The following is an 11960-nucleotide window of genomic DNA, read 5'->3' as shown; positions in this document are numbered from 1 at the left end:
GCAGTATTTCTAAGGGGCAGTAAAGCGCAGAGGGGGTGATCATTGCCAGAAAGCCTTTTGAGATTCAGTGCCGACTCTGACCCCGGCGCGTTTGCACCCCTAAGCCGTAACAATTTCAGCCCTTACCGTTGTCAATGAAGGCAAGTTAGCAAATATTGTTTCGTACAGTTCTGCAAATTCAATATCTCTTTGTGTTCGCTATATTATTTCTCAATGCTTAAATTATTGGCATATGTGTTAGTTATATTGATGTTTTATATCCAAATTTTTGTGAAAAAGTGATGATTTCATCAAGAATTATTATTGTTCTTCAACTCAGGACTTTTTGTTTATTATTAATATCTATAATAAAATTAATATGTGTGAATTATGTTCATATAACAGCTATCTAAACAATTCATGAATAAAACCATTCTTTTGATTCAATGAAAAAACTAATAATGCTTTTATGCATTTTGTCTACCATTTGCGTATTTAACAATGAATATTGACAAGATACTTGTTAAAAGTTGTTGTAAAATTTAACGCTTTTCATATGATATTTTGTCGTTTGCTTAAATTGAAATACTCGTAACAAAGAATTCAGATTCAGAATTTATGCCTGTGTAAACCAATATATTACGTCGATCTGTAAACAAATAAAAACTTACAATAAACTTTTGCCGCTGAACAAACGTACGTGCACAATCAATTGTTTAAAACTCAATCATGTCCATCCCCACAAAAATTGAAAATTAACGTGTAATATATACAAATTTGGTAGAGTTTTATATAAAAATATTTCAATTGTCTCCGAATTTAAAAAATAATACACTGGAAACAATAATTGTTGATCGCGAGTGGGTAGATCCAACTGTACTCTATATATTATTTAAATCGAATCATTGTATATTATATTTATTGATATCCGAATTCTACACGGACAAAATTGCGGCCGATTACTAGTTTTAGACAAGTACCAAATTATTGAGGCTAATTATTTTTTTACAGCATTATAAGTTTGAGAGATTTTTAAACAATAAATTCATAGTTTTAATATAATATGATATCTCCACACCTATTGTACATTGAACATACTCGTATTATTATGTTTTTATGAACTTTGATTGGTACGCTAAATTATCCACACTACCACCATATATTAGCTTAATATATTATTATGTATTTGTCTTGGTTTATCTATCTGTCGGCAACGCATGAAAGGAAACAAAAATGTAAATATGTAAGAGATAGCGAGGCAGGGAGAAGACGTATTTAAAAGGGGTAAGATAAGATAAAACACATATAAATGCAAATTATAAATTTAAAACACGCAAATAAAGAAATTGTTTATTAAATTAACTGACGTTAACGTAGTAGAACTTTATTATAATGGTTTTGAAACAAAATGATTTTTGTTAATTGTACTATAATTAAGTAATATACGTGTACAGCCGTTACAAGATATAAACCCGTCTGCGGAGTATTATATCAAACAAATTCTAAGATGGGTTTATAATCCGAAACACCTATCAATGTAAATGATTCAATTAATGTAGAATTATCAAAAGGAATTTTATTTAAAAACCGTTAATAATCGTTTATTTTAATCGGATCTTAAAAGAAAATACATGAGAGGGTACTCTCATAAAAGTGTGACATATGATTACAGTATAGTACAAGCATATCGAGTGGGTATTTTAAATATATATTATGTGGCGACATTACAATAAATTTGTGACAGATTTTGCGGAAAAGTATAAAGAAGTATGGTGTCGGATAGAAAACACAATTTTGAAAATAATATATTATTATCTCTGAATATGTCAATTTCTATAATGCTACGCTCGATTTAAATTAAAGAAATGTACACTAACGACGTCTAAATGTAATTTTAATAAAAATAATTTATGTTGCAGAGCTCTAAACTACATCCAAGAATGTGTAACTGACATATTCTGATATTTTTTTCGAGTAATATGTAGAATATTTAATTTTACTCTCGAAATACCCTGTGTATTGTCTTAATTAATTAATTCTTAAAGAAATTACACTTTTTTTTAAAAGAAAACAATCTGCGTTTAAGATATAATAATATTATAGAACTTACTTATGGTGTGGTTATAATACTTGTCTTGATATACCGTAAAACTTGTTTTATTAACGTTATTTATGGAATAAAAAAATAATACAATATTGACTGAAAGCTTCTGCAAAGAATTGATGGCAATATTTTTTTATTATAACACAAAATGCGACCTTTTTCAATGATCCACATAATATGTTTATGAATACCAACGAAATATGATTACAAGTTTAATAATATTTTAGTTACCAATAATGAACGGAAGTTTTTTGAAGCTATGGTTTAATAATTAGTTAATTAAATGTATTATAAAAATTATAATTTTAAGTATATGGAAATATTGATGAATTTTTCAGTTGTTCTTTGTCGAGATTAGCAGCTACTCGTATATTATACTCTCATTTTTATACGTTTAATCGAATATATAAAAAGTGGAAAATTAGAAACACATTTCTAGAAAAACATTGTAATGAAATTTTTGTCCCAACACAAAGCTAACGGATAATAAACTGCGATTATGTTGGATTTTGTAGTCGATTGATAATTATTATTTAAGAAATTTTATATTTTTGAAGTAGTTTATTTAACTCGGGTTTCACAACTAGTGGACAATATTAACGAAATATCAAGCAAATCAGTAAAAATAATTTGGGTCAGTTGTATGACTTTTCATTATTGAGGTGCTAAGGGACTAAAAGAAGACAAGTACATCAGTGACCACGTTGAATAAATTAAACTTAAATAATATGCGATTGTAAATTCTACATAATATGTAATAACTTACTGTAAGCGTAAATGAAGGTTTATTCATTATTTTTATTGTAAAAAAAATTATTGATATTTCGTTATGTTCATTAATATTAAGGGTTATAAGTCAAGTCAAAACCTTAAAATATAGATACACAGGGATCTATGAACTAATTTTAATTAATTATACTCTAATGTACGCGATTTTTATTAACAATAATTATAGTGTATTCATCAAAATCCCTTCCCTTACCCACCCTTTTTCGGCTGGGTGGATGGGCCCCGCGACCCCTGATTACTACAGGCCCGGTCCGTCAGTCGCCCATATGACCTAGTCAAGCGTGTATCGATATTTGCTTGATATAACAAGAAGATTGAATCTAAGTACTTCAACTATCATATACTTACCACAATTATGGAAGATAATTGAAATTAAAAGTTCCTTTAAGTTCATGTTAGGTTTTATTGAAAAAAAAATACATCTTATGATGTTTCTATGAAACTTGTATTGTTGTTAGAATTAATTTTACTTGTACTCATTTAATCCTCGCCCCTTCAATTCTGTTTACCGTCAGAACTTCTTATCGGTAAGGCATGGTTTTTATAACAATGTTGTTCTCAGAAGTAAGTCAATAAATGGAACAAATTTGTTGGATTTCAAAACAAAACATTAGTCGAAATAATTTCACGAGAAAACAATTGAAAACTCGAAGAAAACAAAATAACAATATTATATTATTATGTCTTGAAAATTTATAAACACAATTTCCTTTTCCCAGTGGAAATCAAAAATATTGTACGATTATAGGTATTCCAATGTTTGAATTTCCAATAATATTATCAATCTGAATAATATTATATAAAACCGTATTATATTAAGATGAAGCCAACCTATATGAAAGTGATTCTATAAAATGACATAACATTGATAATTTAAAATGCTATGTTTTTGTTGTTTGCTGACGTCTTGAAACTCTTGTTTGAAGTTGTCACCTTGCACGTTTGTCGTCAACACCAATTCGATATAAATAATATTATAATAAATTTGGGTAGATATAACTAACTTGACTTCAATATTGATAAATGCAATATTGTATCGTATCCTCATAAGTTTTAGTGTTCCAAAATGGCAGAAAGATCTTGGCATTACGTTAGAGGTAGTAAACTGACGTTTACTAGTCATAAAAAGCGCTTAAAATGTTAGGTTTCTGGTAACTGTTTTAAAAATTCTTTACAATTCCTTGCTAAGAATAACGCTTGAGAGTGGGTATATGGTCTGAGCTCTGTATCAGTTGAAGTACGGCTTTATGATGGAAAGCGTTTAGAAGATTTTTTCTGTAGGCTGTATGGTTATTATTATCTTTAGCTTTATCTGACTATGGGTATTATAGTTACATGCTGTAGCTTAAAATTTAAAAAAAAGATCTGTAATGTTTATATATATATATTTATTTATTCATACTTATGTAATAGAAATAAAAACTGTCTCATTGTTTGTAGTATTGACTTGTGTGTCCCTGCTGATTATCTTAGAAATCTAGAGCATCCATTGTTTTTTCTCCTAAGCTACAAAACTAACCAGCCATTTAGGAATATGTGTAATCAAATCGCTAATGACAAGGTGAATTAGGTAAACGTTGATTTACAGGTTTTTACGATTTTAAGAAAATAAATAAATAGAATTTGAATTGTTTGATACTGCGAATTCTGTTAAGTGCAGTATTCGGTTTTTAATATTTATTCAATTACCACGTGTTATATTGTGCTTTATCTGACGTTTAGGGCTAATTGCAGATTCGATTCTCACTTTATAAACTGCCTTTACTACAAAGTCTACAAAGGCCATCATAATAATAAATAATATACTTAGTGTAAACTCTAATTGTTTTTCTTATTTAGAGTACTATCACCTTATAGTAACGAAGAATAACTAAAACGTTATGTAGGTATCCTCTTTCATGTTTTGTAATTTATATTAGTAAATTCTGGTGTTTATTCTAAATAAACAAAATACTGTGTACGTCTTCTGAGAGAAGTGTAATTTGGCCACTAATTATTAATTAGAGGAACAATTTAGCACCCCGGAAAAATAATACTTTGGTCCCTAAATACCTCCAATGGGTATTTTATACATTACTTCAAAATGTTAGGATGAATATTAATAATACAGTGAACTGTCAGACGTGATGTTTTTCACACGGTCGCTCATGACTGCGTTAACCGCGAGCTGTCAAATGTCGTTGAGAAACAAGATATTTTTCATACGTAATGCTTAATTCTAATCGAATACATTTGGAATCAAGTAAGATGCAGTGCCGTGTGTTATTAATTATTGTACTTGTAAATAGCTACCTTGTATACGGAATTGCCATGAGTGATATCCGTGTTATCTTGGATCAATAAAAATAACGTAAACGTTTTGACGTTAACTAGTTAGAATAGCCCTGCCCTGCAGCGGGTCTATTCTATACACAAGCCTACTTTCAATCCGCTACGGCAGCTAAATAGGGTAGGAAAGTATCGAATTATATGTTACAATTACAATAAGTTAGTCGTCTGAACCGTCAAAACTGTCTATCTCGGTTTAAAATTTATCACAGCCACGAGAGGTGCTGTTAAAACATAGTACTTATTGTAACAATTCTTACTAAACTATTGTAATTGTTACAATAAGTATAAATGATTCGATACTTTCCTACCTTATTTAACTTCCGTATCGTACCTAAAGCAGCCTTGTGTAGCTGGTAAGAATACAAGTATCTACTCATAGCAAGTTGTATTATAAATTATAATAGTATACGTATATTGTTTTACAGGATTTTACCTTTGTCAACATGTTCAGTTATGCGTGAATAATGAATCTTTTCATTTCTCCTATAAACCAAATCGAAATACTTCTAATATTAGAGTATCTGATCGTTAAACTTACTCAAATACATTTTATTATCGTCTACTGTTTTATCGGTTTATAGCTGATATTGTTTTAGTTAAATTTTGTTTGCTCTGAGTCATTTATAATTAATTTTTTTCTTTAGTTGCTACAAGAAATGATATATATTATTTTATTAATTTTAACAAATTTAGTACCAGGTAAGAGAAGTCTACTTGGTCTAATAGTAGTGAATAGGTAGAGCGAGATTAGTTGAGCTCTCAGTTAAGGCCGCGAAAAATATTAAAAATATGAGTTAGTCAAAAATCTCTTAGGCTCAGCATCGAAAACTTAATAAACTTAATTTTAATAATAATTATAACCATAAAATATATGCAATAATAAAATACGGTCCTGTGAAAAATTCACATTTTATAACATTTTTTTACAATAATTGTAAATTTATCTTTGACTTTAAAATAAAAAAAATATTTTTTTGTAATGTTTTCAGATACATATTTATTAATTAATATGTAGTTACAGTTGAAATTGTAAATTATCAAAAAAATGTCTCAAATTGCAAGCTTCGTATTTTTGCGCTAGGTGCCTCTGGTAGGTAAAAACATCACCTTAAATCATTTTAATAATAAAAAAAAAACACGTGTCATTGTTGTAAATTTTTATATTATTTTGTCATTTGATACGAAAAACCGATTAATCTACATACTTCTACTAAATAAACCTTCTTTTATGGAGATGTAGCATAAATGTATGACATTGAAGTAAGAAATGACCTCTAGTTTGTTTATTAATTAAGTTAGGTACAAATGACTTATACATCTCTAATGCATTTGCAAAGAACTTCACACTTCTACTATAACATTTTAATAATATAATTTCGGATTCATTTAATATATAACAAAAGTACTTAGGTTATATTATGTGCATATATTGCCAAAATTAGCCTTGAATAAGTACCTACTTAAATTCGTCGGATTGGATAGTAAGATAATAAAAGTTGAAGAGTTTGTCATTTCGCGCGTCTCCCAAATTGCTGTATCAAAGCAGTTATTTTAGTATTAAATTAATTAAAATTAAAATTTAGCCATAAATACCAGTGGATAGATACTTTGTGATCAATGACATTATTAAATGGACGACGCATTCAATACAGTAGCTAGCAAGTAAACTCGCGCATTCGCATGTTTACGAAGACGTCACGCAATTCCATTACGCGATATCACGCATCGGGAATTTATAGCAATATGACCTTTATTGTGATGGCGTCAGAGCAGTGTTTCTAATGTCAATGTTCATTTGAGCGAACCCGTTCGAGCCGAAACTTTCGGCAGACCCAACAAAAAGCATCTGGAATTTATAGCAATATCACCTTTATTGTAATGGTGTTAGAACAGATTATGCCATTCGGCAGACCCGACAATAAAGTGAGTGTCATTTTCTTTTCCAGATGATTCGTCCATATATTAATGTCATTGTTTGTGATAGATAAGGTCTACCGCACAACTTCCACGGACGCGCTCCCTGTCCTGGCTGGAATCCTTCCTCTTTACCTACACATACATATACAGGTACGCGGTGCATCTACGATGCTGCCCAGAGGTGAGAAGGCCATTTTTGGTGACTTTTACTTAGCCCTGCCTCCAAACGATGATGCTGAAAAAGTATCCTTGAGGAAGCGGACAATACGTCTTATGACGCTGGATGCGGCGTCAAAGACCTGGCAGTGAAAGTAGGATACTTCTACCACGGGCAGGCACACATATTTGTTCTTTCCGAATATAAAATTGCGATTGGAGATAACCAATCAACTTCTGACCACTACACCAGTCAGTTTTTGACAGGTCATGGTGGATTTGCTGCCAAGCTCTATGAGTTTGGACTTGTTACCCGGCCAATATGTCCATGTGGCGGAGAACTACACGATGCAAACCACCTCCTCTGGGAATGTCCGAGAATGTGCTCTGAAAGAGAAGAGCTGATATTTAAGTCGTTTGAACGAGCTGTTGGTCCATTGAGGCGTCCGATCTGGTCGCCACAAAGGCAAATCATATTGGATTGAAAAAAATTGTGGCGTCTTATTGCGGACGTAATGATCTCTTCACATAGTATCTTTGTCCGTATTGTTTAAGCTTTGTTTTTTATATCTTATAATATCACTCTAATTCGTCTCCGTGCCTTTCTCTCCCACGGCACTTTTTATTATATTTCGTCTTTCGGTAAACGCACTCAAAGCTCACTTAACCCAATGTTTACGGGCCGCACAAAATTGTGTTTTTGCTAATTACTTTTCAAATGCAAATTAACACGTTAATTACAAAATTAATTAAAAGGGCCCGTAAGCATTGGGTTAAGAGCGTGGCAATCTCAGTCTTTGGTATCTGCTCCTGAGACATTCCCAAGCATAAAGCACTGCTGATGCTTCACATAAAACGTAGAGCCTCGTGATACGTTCGATTAATACCGAGTGTGGTGAGGGTTGGGATGGTTTGGAGGGTCCATATTTGTTTTGTGGATATCTTTGATTAATTATATATAAGCAGCCAAAAGTATTAGTTACCTACATTGACAATTATTTTGAAGATGCATAATCACGTTAAACATCGATAAATGCGTCCATAAGTTATGTTAACAAAGCAATAGACTTAAAATTTGAACATAGAACGCCATTTTGTTTTTAGGGCTGCCAATAAAAGAAGAAAAATAATGGGTTTATTACCAATACACTACACGTACAATTTTATTGTTTGATTCGAAAATCGAACTGCGTTCAAAATTTTAAATATAAAAAATCTAACGTCCATTTTATTTGATTAAAACACTATAATAAATGCTTATGATATTTTAAATACTTTAGCCGCACGAAATTGCGTTACATTCGGTCCATGTAGAATTTTCTCCCCTACTGATATAACCTTTTTGTGTTCAAACAAAGGTAAATTTAATCTTCCCTTGTCCGAGGCCATCGCTGAACCTAATAAACACAATACAAGTTGATTTCGAGAGGTCTACCCAAGCCAATCGAGCTCTAATCATACGTAAATCTTCACAAAGCAAACGCGGTCTGCGATAACCTCTACGACATTGGATAATGGACGTTTCATCAATCACGAATAATTCACCAGAAGTGAACGGTCGGTCGTACCTTACCACATCGGCCCACGTGCTCGTCGTAGGTCAAAATTGAGTTTTTATCGTATTTTCAAACCATGATCCTGGACACTCCTTAAACGTTGTAAATAATCTATTTATATAATTTTGAAGCCTTATTATCCTTTATAGTTATTTTAAACATTTGATGACTGCATAAAGTATTTTTGTTACATAACATAGTATTCTTTTAAACCTCTCGCTCTAATGTTTTAGAATATAGTCATATTTCGGTACATAACTGTGCAGTGGTGTTAAGATTTTTTACATTTATTAATTTTTAAACGCATTTATAAAACCATTAGTATAATTTATTATGAGATAATTTTTGTAAAATATTCACGATAAAAAATTATATTGATAATCTCTGTGATCCCAAATTTGACAAGAATTAGGCATTTTATTATTCAAAAAATCGGCAAGATTAACACATTTGAAGATGATTCTAAAAATACTTATTATAAGCTATGTCTTTGACCATCCAAGTGTGATAAACATCTTATGAATAATGATTGCTTTATAATAATTATTGACCTAAGAATAAGGTAGTGTTTTTTTGAAATACGTCATTTCTTTTGTCATTCCCCAGTGGTTAAGCTACAACATACGGCCGTAGCCATAAATTGACAAACTATAATTGAAGTAGGGAGTAAAATGATATTAACGCGCGTGTTTGAACATGTACCGTTTAAAAAAAAAATTAAAAAAAAAATCGGTTAGGTACATGTTCAAACACGCGCGTTAACATAATTTTACTCCCTACTTTAATTAAAGTTTGTCAATTTATGGCTACGGCCGTATGTTGTAGCTTAACCACTGGGGAATGCCAAAAGAAATGGCGTATTTCAAAAAAACACTACCTTATTCTTAGGTCAATAATTATTATAAAGCAATCATTATTCATAAGATGTTTATCACACTTGAATGGTCAAAGACATAGTTTATAATAAGTATCTTTAGTATCATCTTCAAATGTGTTGATCTTGCCGATTTTTTGAATAATAAAATGCCTAATTCTTGTCAAATTTGGGATCACAGAGATTATCAATATAATTTTTTATCGTGAATATTTTACAAAAATTATCTCGTAATAAATTATACTAATGGTTTCATAAATGCGTTTAAAAATTAATAAATGTAAAAAATTTTAACACCACTGCACAGTTATGTACCGAAATATGACTATATTCTAAAACATTAGAGCAAGAGGTTTAATAGAATACTATTTTATGTAACAAAAATACTTTATGCAGTCATCAAATGTTTAAAATAACTATAAAGTATAATAAGGCTTCAAAATTATATAAATAGACTATCTACAACGTTTGAGAAGTGTCCAGTATCATGGTTTGAAAATACAATAAAAACTCAATTTTGACCTTCGACGAGCATGTCCCCCCTTAATGATAATTAATTATACATATTTATCTTGATAGGCGATACAAACAACTCTTAGGGGAATAGATACGTATCGTAAACAAATATTGCACTTGCATGAGGTGAGTTTAGGTGGACGTTGTTTTAAAAATATTTTTTTATTATTCTTATAGGGTCTTAAAAATAACGGTTTAAATGGAGTTAACTAGGCTCATTTGTTGTACTATCATAATATTATTTCTGTTTACTTTTCTGATCACTCTAGTTTTTGTATAAATAATTGTCATACTGTTACATATTTTTCTTTGTTTTTTCCCAATGCCATGTGATGAACATCTTGCATTTGTAAAATTTGCTATATTATGTATAAAAAAATATATTTGGACTATCTACCTACATCAAAATAAATACATTATATATTGCAGAATAATAACAGATTTTTTATATAATATATGCGATTTTCTTCTTCATGTTCTTGTTGCTACAACCAATAACCCTACCTTTGGTCTTGTCAAAGTGTCAATTGCCACTTCCCACAAATTTTGGATGCGCGATGTTAAAATTATATCTAGAAATTTGTGTTATGTTGAAAATATTCCGTCGTATAGTATTGAGATCAAATTCATGTCTAAATAAAATATTTACAAATAACATAATAAACCTACCGGAATACTAGGGACTAGAGGTGAGTTGGAAATACTGTCACCAGTTTGTGTACTCAAGTTTCGGATGAAACTACCCATACTCAGTATGTGTGGCCCAATAAACGTATTCCAAAAAACTTGTGATGATACTCGTATCATCGCGAGTCGCTGTTCTGTGCACACGCCAGTTGGTAGACTTTCAACACTATTGAGATTAAATGCGCGCGAACGAGATAGCATTTGAATATAGGTATATTTTAATTTATTAGTCTATTGCGTTCGAATGTATGAATAATAGGTCATAAATTTTGTGTCGCAGCACAGTGGTGAAATGACGCACAGGCTTAGGCTTGTTATATGACCGCTCAAAACATGTTTAAAACTAAAAAAAAACTCTTATTCATTTTTGTTAACAAGAATATTGTAACCTAACAGAAAAACAACTCATAAATTTAAAATGTGTTTAAAATTTTATAACAAATGGGACTTTTGAAAAGCGGAGCTCAGCTTATTTTTAGCGATTCTATTGAAGCCGATACACAGTCTGAGTTCCCTGAACCGATAAGTATTTCAAATACTAATATATAGTTGGTTTTAGTTTCAGTTGAGTATGAAACTTTTGTCGCATACGCACGCCAAACGCTCTATATAGTATTCCAAATACTAGTAAGTATTTTGGAATAAGTTTCTATACTAAGTAGTTTTTTATACTGGTAGTAAGTATACTTAGTCTTCAAAATCGACCAGTTTTCCCATCTCTACTAGGGAAGAAAATAGGTAGGTAAATAAACTAGAAATACAAATCATTTCAGACATACTTATATAATATTTTAAATGATTCAAGATTAAGTTAGAAATTAGATGCTGGTAAGTATCCAGTCGCACCTATCAAATATCTACGTATAATGACAATGTTATTATCAGATATTGTATACCAATCAATATCAAAATAATATTTTTGATGAATCTAATAAAATTGGAGTATTACTCTTAGCAATGCTCCATGAACAATGCGTTATTTTTTTATTTCAATCCTATACGACCATATATTTCCAGTAATACAGATCATGTTGAACTATGCTAGGGTAAA

The sequence above is a fragment of the Rhyacophila brunnea genome, unplaced genomic scaffold (genome assembly GCF_057557595.1).
Source record: "Rhyacophila brunnea isolate RB1 unplaced genomic scaffold, BYU_Rbru_1.0 scaffold_17, whole genome shotgun sequence".
Lineage (NCBI taxonomy): Eukaryota > Metazoa > Arthropoda > Insecta > Trichoptera > Rhyacophilidae > Rhyacophila > Rhyacophila brunnea.
The sequence above is the reverse complement of the archived record's forward strand: the minus strand, read 5'-3'. Positions refer to the sequence as shown.